The sequence below is a fragment of the Natator depressus genome, chromosome 3 (genome assembly GCF_965152275.1).
Source record: "Natator depressus isolate rNatDep1 chromosome 3, rNatDep2.hap1, whole genome shotgun sequence".
In the NCBI taxonomy this organism is placed as follows: Eukaryota; Metazoa; Chordata; order Testudines; family Cheloniidae; genus Natator; species Natator depressus.
In genome coordinates this window covers 152,241,550-152,254,856 of record NC_134236.1, presented here as the reverse complement: position 1 = coordinate 152,254,856, position 13,307 = coordinate 152,241,550, and positions in this window count along the sequence as shown.

The window sequence follows — 13,307 nt, the reverse complement described above, 5'->3', positions numbered from 1 at the left end:
AAACTTAATCCAGAGACACTCTGGTTTTTCTACAGTTTCATACTTGAGCTCTGAGCAGTCATACTGCTCCCTTACATACAGTGCAACTCCCCCACCTTTTCTGCCCTGCCTGTCCTTCCTGAACAGTTTATATCCATCCATGACAGTACTCCAGTCATGTGAGTTATCCCACCAAAGTCTCTGTTATTCCAGTCACATCATAATTCCTTGACTGTGCCAGGACTTCCAGTTCTCCCTGCTTGTTTCCCAGGCTTCTTGCATTTGTGTATAGGCACTTGAGATAACTCGCTGATCGTCCCTCTTTCTCAGTTTGAGGCAGGAGCCCTGCCCTCTCGCGCGCTCCTGCTTGTGCTTCCTCCTGGTATCCCACTTCCCCACTTACCTCAGGGCTTTGGTCTCCTCCCCCGTGGTGAACCTAGTTTAAAGCCCTCCTCACTAGGTTGGCCAGCCTGCTTGCGAAGATGATCTTCCCTCTCTTCGTTAGGTGGAGCCCATCTCTGCCTAGCACTCCTCCTCTTTGGAACACCATCCCATGGTCAAAGAATCCAAAGCCTTCTCTCCGACACCACCTGCGTAGCCATTAGTTGACTTCCACGATTCGACGGTCTCTACCCAGGCCTCTATGCCCAGCACCCTCTGCCCAAAGACCCTTCCCACTGACCCCACCACCACAACTGCACAGCACTCTGCACACCATACCCCCTGCCCAGCTCCCCCACCCACAGATCCCCTACTGTCCAGGACCCCCTTCACAGTCCCACCACCACAGCTGTACAGTGCCCCATATTCCTGAGGGAATTCTGCATCAAATTCTGTGCATAATATTTTAAAATTCTGCCATTTTTTTTTTACAATAAATAAATGTGGAAGCTCCACCATCGCAGTGGGGAGCACAGGCCATTGCAGTGGGAGAATACCCTGAAGCATCCCCTGCCCCCGGGACAGGGACTTGGCAGTGAGGCTGAACCTGACCCTGATACAGCACAAGGGCCATGCCTGCCACAGAAACACCTGGGGCCCTGCTCCTTTTGTGCCAGGCACATCAGATGTGGGCAGGGCAGCTCAGCCTGGCAGCAGGATCCAAGTGCAGAGGGACTTAGTGTAGGGGGATCCAGATGGGGGTTAGAGGGTTCTGTGCGGGGCAGTCTAGGTGCGGCAGCTCAGTGGGGGATCTGGATGCACAGGGAGGTTCCAGGTGAAGGGGCAATGGGAGTCTGCAGTGGTGCCAAGTGAAAGTGGTTGGAGCTCGGGGGTTGGGGGGAGGGTGTCTGGGTGCAGGAGAGGTGGGGTTCATTTGGGTGGGGGTCCAGGTGTAGGTGGTTGGGGCTCAGTGGGGAAGGTATCTGGGGGGGCTCATCAGGGTGGTATAGATGCAGAGGAGTTGGGGCTTGTCAGGGTGAGGGTTTGATAGGCCTGCTTAAGAGGGGAGCCCCAGCTGCTGCCAAGGGAATCCGCATGCTGGGCCCCCGTTTCCCCTATCCCCTTCTCTTCCCCATCTCATCGTAGGTGATGACTTTTGGTTTTGCCAGTGGGTGGTTAAGGCACAGGCCTGGGGGCCAGGTGTTCTGGGTTTGGTTCTCTGTCACAGACTCACTGCTTAGCCTTGGGAAAGTCACTTAACCTCTGGATCCCAGCACTAGATCCCACCTGCCAAATGGGGCTAATGCTGACCCTGCCTCTTCGGCTAAATCCATTCATGGCTGTGTCATGATGGGAGAAATGAATATACCAAGGTTGGTAGATTTGGGCTGAATTTCTCCACAGCCTGAGAATGAGAGCCAGCTCCACAGAGGGGGAAATGGGAGAGAGAGGGGCTTAGGCCAACTCTGCACAGAGGGAGATCGGGGCTTCAGCTCTGCAGCTTTTGCCACTAGGGCAGCTGGGGGCTTCAGCGCCGCAGCTTCTGCTGGGGTCGGGGCTTCTCCTCCTCCCTTCCCCCCCGCCCCCCGCCCAGCACAGCTCCTGCAGGGTTTGGGGCTTCTCCTCCCCCTAAACCGCCACTGTACCCACCAGCCCTAGGCTAGCTGGGCTCCCTTGGGACACCTGATGGCTGCTGTGGCCGGAGTGGAGCCTGAAACCCTACAGGTGGACACCATGGCCATCAGCCCAAGAGGTGCGGGGCAGTTCCAGTGAGCAGGGGCGGGGCTGGGGTGGAGCAGGGGCGGGGTCCAGGGATCGGGCTGGCCGGGGCCCCTCCTGACTCTGGGACCGGTGCCATGGTGCCACTGGCACCACGGTAAACCCAGTACTGGCTGCTGCCTATGCTTCCGGCATTGTTGGTATCAAGAGCGCCATATGCCACATGCTGGAGTGATGATGTCATAGACAGCCCTGGCAAAGGAGTCAGTCTCAACTGTACTGAGGACAGTGCTGGAGAGAACTACTCTATCTGAGCAGCCAAGGCAGTATGTGCTATTGGGGAGCGCCTAGCTAGAGTTGGGCCCCTTACTCTTGTACATGACTTACTCATGGAAGGATCCACTGGGGATCAAGGCTTGTTGACGAGGAAGATCTCTTTGACTTCAAAGCAAGTAGATGATTTGTTTTTTCTCTCTCTTGTGCAGTATTGTGGAGGAAGAATGATGCCTCCTTTCTGAATCCCTCAGACATGGGGAAACAGCAATGTCCACAGACATGCTCCCTCATGGAGCAGAGCCCATGGGTCTGCACACTGAGCAGCTAGGTCCGAGGGAGGCCACAAGGTAGCTTCCAGTCGTATATGATGAAGATTCACCTCTCTAAATTTTTTGGTCCTAGTCTTGAACCCCCTGCAAATTGGACACTTCTCTCAAATGTGGCCTCACCCAAACACTTCAAACAATGGAAGTGAAGGTCATTGACTGGCATAGACTTATTACAACCAGAACAGTGTATAAAGCCCAGGGACTTAGGTATGCCCCGGTATCGAAGGTCGATGATGCTAAGTACAAGTCCAACAATCAAAACAAAAAATTATAAAAAGTGAGTACTGCTATCCAAACTAACACTAAAACAACTAATCTATTTACTACATTTTATAAAATTTCTCTAAGAGAAGAAAAGACAGATTGAGCGAGTAGGCACATAGGTTCCAACTATTGTCCATGGGCGGTGAGAACAAACTGAGGGAGACTCAGGGCAGCTCCACCTCTTTAGACTATTGGCTAACAGGATGAGTGTGTGGAGGGTGCATGTGCCACCCCAACAGGTACCAATTTGGGGAAAAGATCTCTGGTTTTGTGCTCTGAGCATACACATACCTGAAGTGGACATAGGTGCAACCACTTGAAGAAGCAGAAACCATTATTGACTCAGCCAAGTTTGGTGTGATTAGATACAGTATTTAAAAGAAAAGGAATAGAGCATTCAAAAACTAATAGAATTCACAAGGAAACTCTAAATATTGTTTGCATAATGGAGCCCAGATTCTTCTCAGTGCTACAGCAATATAAACATAGATAAATTAATAAATTATAAATAACAAAACAATTGCTGTTGTATATACACATTTAAAATAAATCAAAATATCCATCAAAAGATCACTTTGGAATAATCCAGTTTTCCAGCTATACAATTTCTGATGTGGTAAATGTGGTATTGGTTGTTCTTGGAGATGTATGTGGCATGTACTTGGAAAAAAAAATCTTTTCATCAGCTAGGAAAAAAGGAATCTCTACAATTAAATTCATTTTCAAATAAAGTATGTGTTGCTGGAGAAACAGTAAATTTATTTCCATTTGTCAACATTTAGACTACGTAAATTAGTTATTTGAAAGAGAAAGGAATTTTATGAGTATTTATTGTTGGATAATGGATATCCTTTAGGAAAATATGGAGAAAATAGGAAAGTGATGTGGAAGATGGTGTGAGGAAAGATGACATGTTTTGACTCACCATAGCTAAAAGGATTATTTATAACATTAAAGACTAACAGCTACATTTTATTATGTCCGTCAAGTAACCCTTATCCAATTTCAGAATACTGCACAAATCCAGTTATCTTAAATCACCATGGTACAACAGAGGGTGTTTTCCTACAAATGGTAAGGAACCTGTCCAATAATAAACATCTTTTGGGAGGCAGTGATGAAAGACATCTCTAAAGGGGTGGGAGTAGATGTTTCTGTTAGAGCTTCACTGCATTTATTCTTGGATTTATTAATGTTAGAAATTTAACTTAATCTCCCACATCAGAATTATTGTAAGGGGAAGAAGAATAACTTTATTGAGGAGATCCAAATGAAGCATTAGAGATGATGCATTGTGCTGTGCTGGGAAAAATGATACAGAAGATTGATCAAAATATCCAAATGAATGATGAGGTGGCCCTTTCCTAGTTTTATCTGAGAAATATGATCTAATAATTGAAGTCTTTTGGGCAGATGCAATATTTTCCCTCTTGAGTGGAATATTGAGTTAGTTCAAAATTTTTAAGATTTATGATGGGAGGAGGGTATCGCTTCAGTTTTGCCCTGACAATAGATATGTTAATGTCTTCTGTTAAGAAACAACTGGAAAGCAGTTGTAGGTGTTTGTATTGGAAAAGTGGCATGTAATGTAAAATCTCTAACATTCAAATTAGAACAGAGTAAAACTCAAGACAGCTATGCTTTGTAAGGAAAGCAGTTCTTAATCTGGTGGTTTGGTCTTGCCTATATATATGCCTGAGGGATATAAACTTTGCTGATCCTTCTGAGATCAGATCTTGGATCAGTATCTGGAATCCAGTTCAGATCTGCGTTAATTAGCAAATCCTCATTTGCATTCAGTAACAAAACTGAACACCCAGTTGGCTGTAAAACCGCCGCAGAAACGTCCTCAAATGTCTGGAGCCCTTTGACTCAGACTGCACCTCCACGACTGTGATGGTCAACAACAGTTCTTTCATCTTCACAGAATCCACCTTAAAGTTCCACAGGGCTCAGGCCTGTCTCCTATCTCAGATTTATAGTCCATTAAAAACTCAGGGATGGGCTGTGGAGAGATGGCTTGTCACATGGTGCTAGTTCCTATTACTTTTACATGCAGGCAATTGCTGTAATTGCTATGAGGATGTGGCATCATGAATAAGAGGGGAGATAGTACACGCAGTTATGAATGGGCAAGTTGATGGTCCATAACATGAAAAAGTTTGAGAATCCATGCCCTCTCTTATTCAATGTTTACATGAAACCATTGAGGAAGTCGGTGACAAAACACAGGCTGAAATGTCATCTGTGCCTATTCTACATTGCCTCTATGTCAGACTGTATGCTGGTGCACTGATTTCCTAGCCAATGAAATAAAAGAGTCAGGCAGCCTTCAATTAGTTGTGGTCCCTTCTTCCCAGGGTCATCTTTCTGAGAACTTATAAAGAATTCAAAGAGAACAAAAACCAGCAGAAACAAAACACAAACAGCAATTGCAACCAGCCGTTTTCCCATACAGACCTGTGGCCAAGGCTTCAGCTCACCTAGCTGCCTCCCAGGCAGCCCTTTATATTTCCCTGCTCCCTCCAGTATGTCAGGTTTAATTCGTTGCTACCTTCACTCTTTAGGGTCTGCACTATCAAGTGTCCTCATACCCTGTCACACAGACATAAATAACACTTGGCAAAATTAGCACTTGGATGAAGAGTAGTTGGCTAAATCTGAATCCGAGCATCACGAGAGCAATGTTGGTAGAAAGAGGGAAAAGCTTACATGAACTCACTTCCTCTACAACATCAACCTCTGCCCACAGACTCACATTTCACACTTCTGGGTCATGTTGGTCTCCTCATTGCTACTGGATGCTCAGATAGCCATAGCTATAAGAAAACCTCCCCGTTTCACATAGGCGCTGACTTCCCCTTTGCCTGGTGGGTGCTCGACCCCGCCTCTGGTCCCGCCCCTTCCCACCCCTGCACTGCCCTCACCCCGCCTCCATTCCACCCCTTCCCCAAAATCCCTGCCCCCATTCCACCCCCTTCCCCCAAGTCCCCACCCCTGCCCCACCTCTTCTCCGCCTCCTCCCCGCTCCTCCCCCTTCCCTCCCGGAAAGTCCAAAGTGCTGCCAAACAGCTGTTTGGTGGTGGCTGCACAGGAAGCACTGGGAGGTAGGTGGAGGAGCGGGGAGGAGGCATGCTCGGGGAAGGAGGGGGCGGGGGGGAGTTTGGCTGCCAGTGGGTGCTAAGCACCTGCTAATTTTTCCCCATGAGTGCTCCAGCCACGGAGCACCCATGGACTCGGCACTTTGTTTCATCTGTGACTAGCCGGAAGAGTGTGCCCCATCATTTCAAAGACAGATCTGGACATCATGTACTAATGACGTTCAGGCTTGATTACTGTAACTCATTATAATTTTGAATAAAACTACACATCTTGAGAAAGCTGTATCTGGTACAAAGCACAGCTGCCCATCTGCTAAGTAACACAAGTTGCCATGAAAGTATCACCTCAGTGCTCTACTCTGCAATGGCTTCTCATTGAATACAAAGTCCAATTCAAGGTTTTAGTCCTGATATTCAAAGATCTGCACAGGAACAGCTTTTGCTGCCTGAGAAATTGCCTCAGCATCCACAACAACTATGTGTCATGAGAATAATATAGCTGATGACTAGTAGAGGGAAGCTCTTGAATATGAGACAGTGCTTTCACAGGATCTAGAACTTCCACATGATCTAAAGCTCAACACCACTTGAAATAAGAGTGAGCACGAACCACACATTCACAAACAAATGGAACATTAATTTTTCCAACTTACCTTTTGCAGACGATACAAAATTACTCAAGATAGTTAAGTCCAGAGCAGACTGTGAAGAGTTACAAAGGGATCTCACTAAACTGGGTGACTGGGAAGCAAAATGGCAGGTGAAATTCACTGTTGATAAATGCAAAGTAATGCACATTGGAAAACATAATCCCAATATTACATACAAAAATATGGGGTCTAAAATAGGTGTTACCACTCAAGAAAGAGCTCTTGGAGTCACTGTGGATAGTTCTCTGAAAACATCTGCTCAGTGTGCAGCAGCAGTCAAAAAAGCTAACAGAATGTTAGGACCCATAACAAAAGGGATAGAAAATAAGGCAGAAAATATCATAATACAACTATATAAAATCTATGGTATGCCCACACCTTGAATACTGCGTGCAGTTCTGGTCACCCCATCTCAGAAAAAGTATATTAGAATTGGAAAAGGTACAGAGTATGGCAACCATATGGAACAGCTTCTGAATGAGGAGAGCTTAAAAAGATTAGGAGTACTTGTGGCACCTTAGAGACTAACCAATTTATTTGAGCATAAGCTTTCGTGAGCTACAGCTCACTTCATCGGATGCATACTGTGGAAACTGCAGAAGACATTATATACACAGAGACACAAGTACTCCTTTTCTTTTTGCGAATACAGACTAACACGGCTGTTACTCTGAAACCTGTGCTTTCACAGAATCTAGAGCTTTCGCAGGCTCTAAAGCTCAACACCAGTTGAAATAAGAGTGAGCACTAACCTCAGTGCATTCACAAACAAGTGGAAAATTATTTTATCCAACTTACTTTTTCCACAGGAAGTTCTCCACATTCACCCCAAAAAGCTCCTAAAAAAAGGAAAGTGCTCTTTGTTAGGGAACCTGCATTACTATGGCATTACTATGACCTTAGCTGGATGGCAGACATTTCCCCAAATAACATACTAATTATCCTTCTTTGTTTCCATTAGGAATCAAGTATATTATGCTCCTGAGTGGCATGTAAAATATCTACAACAAAAAAGGAGCAAGAATGACATTGTCTTTGCTATTGTAACTACCTTCTCATTTACTGTATGTTTGTATGGGGCCTCACACAAAGAGGTCCCAACCTAGTCAGTTCCTCTAGGTCAGTGGCTCTCAACCTTTCCAGACTACTGTACCCCTTTCAAGAGTCTGATTTGTCTTGTGTATCCCCAAGTTTTATCGCAGTTAAAAACAACTTGCTTACAAAACCAAACTTAAAAATACAAAAGTGCCACAGCACACTATTCCTGAAAATTGTCTACTTTCTCATTTTTACCATATCATTATAAAATCAATTGGAATACAAATATTATACTTACATTTCAGTGTATTGTATATAGAGCAGTATACACAAGTCATTGTATGACATTTTCATTTTTACTGACTGCGCTAGTGCTTTTTATGTAGCCTGTTGTAAAACTAGGCAAATATGTAGATGAGCTGATGTACCCCCGGGAAGACCTCTGCATACTCCCAGTGGTACGCGTACCCCTGGTTGAGAACCACTGTGTTACCACAGTACAAATGGATAATCAAACTCTTAAACTACATCCCTTCCCGCACCTTCACCTCCACGCCCACCGCAACCCGACAATCCATACTTCTGAGGTTGCAGAGTGCAAAGCTGCAGGCCATCTAGATCCAAAGGATTTAATTTGGGGGTGAGGGAGTTGCTGTCCCAAGCAGTGGCTCTAAAAGTGTAGCCCAGGTGCTTTTAATAGTGTTAGCTGTTTGGTGCTTTCAGAAGGAGCTGCTTTCATATTGATATTAAGAAAAATCTCATGCTCTGTAATTGGCATCTGTGGCAGCATCATATGATTGTGAATTTCAGCTCAATTCATTCCTTGCAGAGACAACTAGAACTACATGCAGAGCATGGGCAGCGGGTATAATAGGCCATGGAAGGCCTTTCCCTCCCTGGCCCTGCCGCTGACCCACCACACGACACTTGGGGCGCGGTGGCCCCGGTCCTTCCCCAAGACCCCACTGTCTCCTCCACTCCCCCCTCACCCTGGCCCCTGCTGCTCACCGCGTCCTTCCTACTCGAGTCAGAGGAAAAGGAGGGACATGGAGTGCCAGCAGCCAGTGGACTGAGCAGACTTGGCTGGGGGCTGGGGCTGGCGGCTCGGTGGATGGGGAGGGTGTCTTCAGGGGCAGGAGGAGCTGGCACTAGGGGGCTGGCGGCTCAGCCCAGCAGATGCTCGGATGCCTGGGGGACTGGTGGCTCGGCCTGGCACTGGGGAAGGCCGCCACTTGGGGAGGCTGGCGGCTTGGCCTTGTCCAGTGCTGGAGGAGAACGGCAGGTCGGCCTGGCGCTGGGGGAGGCTGACAGCTCGGCCTGGCCTGGGGCTGGGGGAGGCCGGCAGCTCGGCCTGATGCTTGGGGAGGCCAGCGGCTCGACCTGACTCTGGCAGGGAGGCGGTGGTCGGGGAGGGGCTGGGGGGGCAGGGGCCGGCAGCAGCAGATCGGCCTGATATGGCTGCGGTGGGTGGGCTCGGGCTCCTCTGGTCATAGAGTCATAGAATCATAGAATAACAGAGTTGGAAGGGCCATCTAGTCCAACCCCCTGCCCAGAGCAGGACCAATCCCAACTAAATCATCCCAGCCAGGGCTTTGTCAAGCCTGACCTTAAAAACTTCTAAGGAAGGGGATTCCACCACCTCCCTAGGTAACGCATTCCAGTGTTTCACCACCCTCCTAGTGAAAATTTTTTTCCTAATATCCAACCTAAACCTCCCCCACTGCAACTTGAGACCATTACTCCTTGTCCTGTCATCTGCTATCACTGAGAATAGTCTAGATCCATCCTCTTTGGATCCACCTTTCAGGTAGTTAAAAGCAGCTATCAAATCCCCCCTTATTCTTCTCTTCCGTAGACTAAACAATCCTAGTTCCCTCAGCCTCTCCTCATAAGTCATGTGTTCTAGACCCCTAATAATTTTTGTTGCCCTTCGCTGGACTCTCTCCAACTTCTCCACATCCTTCTTGTAGTGTGGGGCCCAAAACTGGACACAGTACTCCAAATGAGGCCTCACCAATGTCGAATAGAGGGGAACGATCACGTCCCTCGATCTGCTGGCAACACCCCTACTTATACACCCCAAAATGCCATTGGCCTTCTTGGCAACAAGGGCACACTGTTGACTCATATCCAGCTTCTCGTCCACTGTCACCCCTAGGTCCTTCTCTGCAGAATTGCTGCCTAGCCATTCGGTCCCTAGTCTGTAGCGGTTCATTGGATTCTTCCGTCCTAAGTGCAGGACTCTGCACTTGTCCTTGTTGAACCTCATCAGAGTTCTTTTGGCCCAATCCTCCAATTTGTCTAGGTCCCTCTGTATCCTATCCCTACCCTCCAGCGTATCTACCACTCCTCCCAGTTTAGTGTCATCCGCAAACTTGCTGAGGGTGCAATCCACACCATCCTCCAGATCATTTATGAAGATATTGAACAATACTGGCCCCAGGACCGACCCTTGGGGCACTCCGCTAGATACTGGCTGCCAGCTAGACATGGAGCCATTGATCACTACCCGTGGAGCCCGACAATCTCGCCAACTTTCTACCCACCTTGTAGTGCATCCATCCATTGCAGGGCCCCCTCAGAGTCAGGGCTTCTTCTTTTACGGGGGGGCGGGGCCTTGGACAGAAGGGGCAGGGCCATCAGGCTAGCCTCCCCAAAGCAGGGGTTCACCCGCTGCCCATGATGCCCAGTTCTCTCAAAGATCCCTAAATGCCATTACACCTCATATGGGAGCCACGGCCTATGATTTGGGGCACATTACTGAAGCTATTCAAATCATTTAGAGAACTGAAATATATATTTAGGAACTGAAGCAGAAGGATTTTACTGTTGAATCATCATTACTGGGTTTGGGTTTTGGGGAGACTGTCTGGTTCTTACTGATATTTTGTTAAGTGAGACAAGTTCAGCAGAGCCAAATCTTTATGTACATCTGCATGAGAAATGTAGCTCATAGCAATACTATACAATAAGTGTCCCATAGAATGAGTAAACTTCAATTTTTATTATTACAAGCCCATTGGTCTTTAGGTCCTGGTGCGACTGTTTTCTTTGGGCCATGGAGTGCTCCAGGGGATGTTGTTACAGTTTTCCAGAGTTGAAGAGGTTTCCACTTTGGAAACCAAATGGTCTGAATTTCAGCTTCAAATGTTGGATTTCTGGGAACTGTGATTTAGCTAGCAACATATTATTTTGGGTATCTATTATTTATATAGCATTCATGACATTTGGAGACAAAAACATTGGAGATAAAAATATTTATGTTTTTAAAATCCAGCTGTAATAAACACATAAGGATTATAATAAACCCTCTAAGCAATGATTCCTGTCTCCTATGTCACTCCTAAGTTCCTGACCCTGCCTCACACAATGGTAATATCTCAAATGGCAAAGGAAGGAGCAAACCCTTAAAGTAACTGGACAATTGTGAAATGCATTAGGGTGGGGGTGGGGGAAATTTCTTTCTGATCCTGGTCATGATGGCATTATACCCTGAAGCATGAAATCTCATTACTCCTTATCTTAATATTCCTAACTATCAATAGAATTATTAGTTATAAAGTTATCCAGCCACTTCGTGGAGATTATCATCCTTGGATGAAATGTTCTTATATCTGTTGCTACACACTGTAGCAGTGCTGTAGCAGGAACTGAAATCGTCCTGTTTTTTTTTTTTTTTTATAATCTGGAGCACACAAACCTTGTTGCAGACTTTAGAATGAATGAGCATGATTAGTTGATAATTTGCAGCTCAAGTTCTAGAGGACCTGGCAATATGTTAAGTATTCTATATGTCAAAGGAATGAATGAATGGTACTCATGCAAGATGGATGGTTTAGAATTTCAAATGCCAACTGTCAGACAATATGGGTTGTACTCTTTTGGCCATGCATTTCTTGATGAGAGAAAAGAAATGACTATAAAGGTTTTATATTACACTTTTGTAAATTATATAATGAATGTGAATGGCTGTGTCTGGTGTTGTAGCCTGTGGACATTGGGAAACTTATTCTGTGCAATAGCAATATAGAGGACAAGATTTAGCTCAAAGGAGATACTTAATTTCAACATGAAGCTCATATTTCCTTGTCTTAGAAACAAGAAAATTGTTAAAAATCATTTTTAGTCATCTTACTTTGAAAAATGCATTCACTCCTATCCTGGAGGGTTTGGACGCTAAAGATAATCTGGATATCCAACGACAGCCACTCTTATGTTTAGACATATTTATGGAAACTTATTAAAAGTTGTGGACAAACACAGAAGAAAACAGGAAACAATGTGCTTTCACCACAGTTTAGAAAAATTCTTAACATAATTGTCCTTTTTGTTAATACCATCTCGTCTGTTTCAGCATAAATGAGTGTTCTCTTCCTTGTGGAATTTGGAGGCAGTCTAGTGTTGGTGCTGTGAGGCTCCAGGACTAAGCCCTGTCCCTCACTGCAGGCCAGCCACAATAGTGCTTCCAAACCTATAAAACACTCCAATACCTGGTTATCTGCTGAGACCAGGGTCCTAGTGAGGAGCCAGCTATGGCGACTCAATTAGGGTGAACTGCAAAGAATGGGTCAGGCAATCCCCATAAAGCTGGTGGATATTCCAATACTTAGATTTACCAAGACAGCATAAAACAGCTTCTTTATTACCTTACTCGTTACTCAGAAGTCCAAACAACACAGTTCCCTTAAAGTGATCCAGCCTCAGGCTTCCATCCAGGTACCCACACCAAATATGATGAAAATTTCTGTAAATCTTATTTCATCATATAAAACAAAAGGTTCTGCCAATTCCAAAGGATCGGACACATTACCTCCCAGGTTATTGAATGTTTCAAATGTTACCCAAATACACACTACAGCCAATTCTTATTAATTAAACTAAAATTTATTAAAAAACGAGAGAGAGAGTATGGTTAAAAGATAAATATACATACAGACATGAGTTCAATTCATTGAGGTGCAGATTCATAGCATAGATGGTGAGCTTTGTAGTTGCAAAGAGTTCTTTCAGAAATAGTTCATAGGTTATAGTCCAATATCCGAATATCATATTCAGGCCATATCAGCATAAATAGGACCTCAGTCTTGCGACTCAAACTTCCCCGGATGAAGCCTAAGCAGATCTGAGATGACAGAAGCAGGACCCAAGGGTCTTTTTATACAGTGTTCTAGCATCCACTTGACCACACAGTCCTGGTTAAACAATAGGCTTTTGATGTAACCTTTTGCTTTCTAAACACCACCAGTAATTAGTTACACAAATTAACATAGGGTAATTTATCCATTAGGCAGTCTATTACAAACTTCAAAGAGACATATAGAGAATGACATTATTTTATCCAAGATTCATCCAAATGTTAATATTCCCTTTTGATCTCTGAATCAATAGTTATAATGACAGACAGGAACTGTCTGTTTATGGGTAGCATCTAAGATACACACAATTAGTATTACTTCTAACAATATAGGTTTGCATTTCAAAGTTCTAGCCTATTTAGCATGAATGGCCCTAATTATCATTCGCATACCTTTCTAACATGACTTTAAAGGTGGGCTTTGGGTCATTCAGCC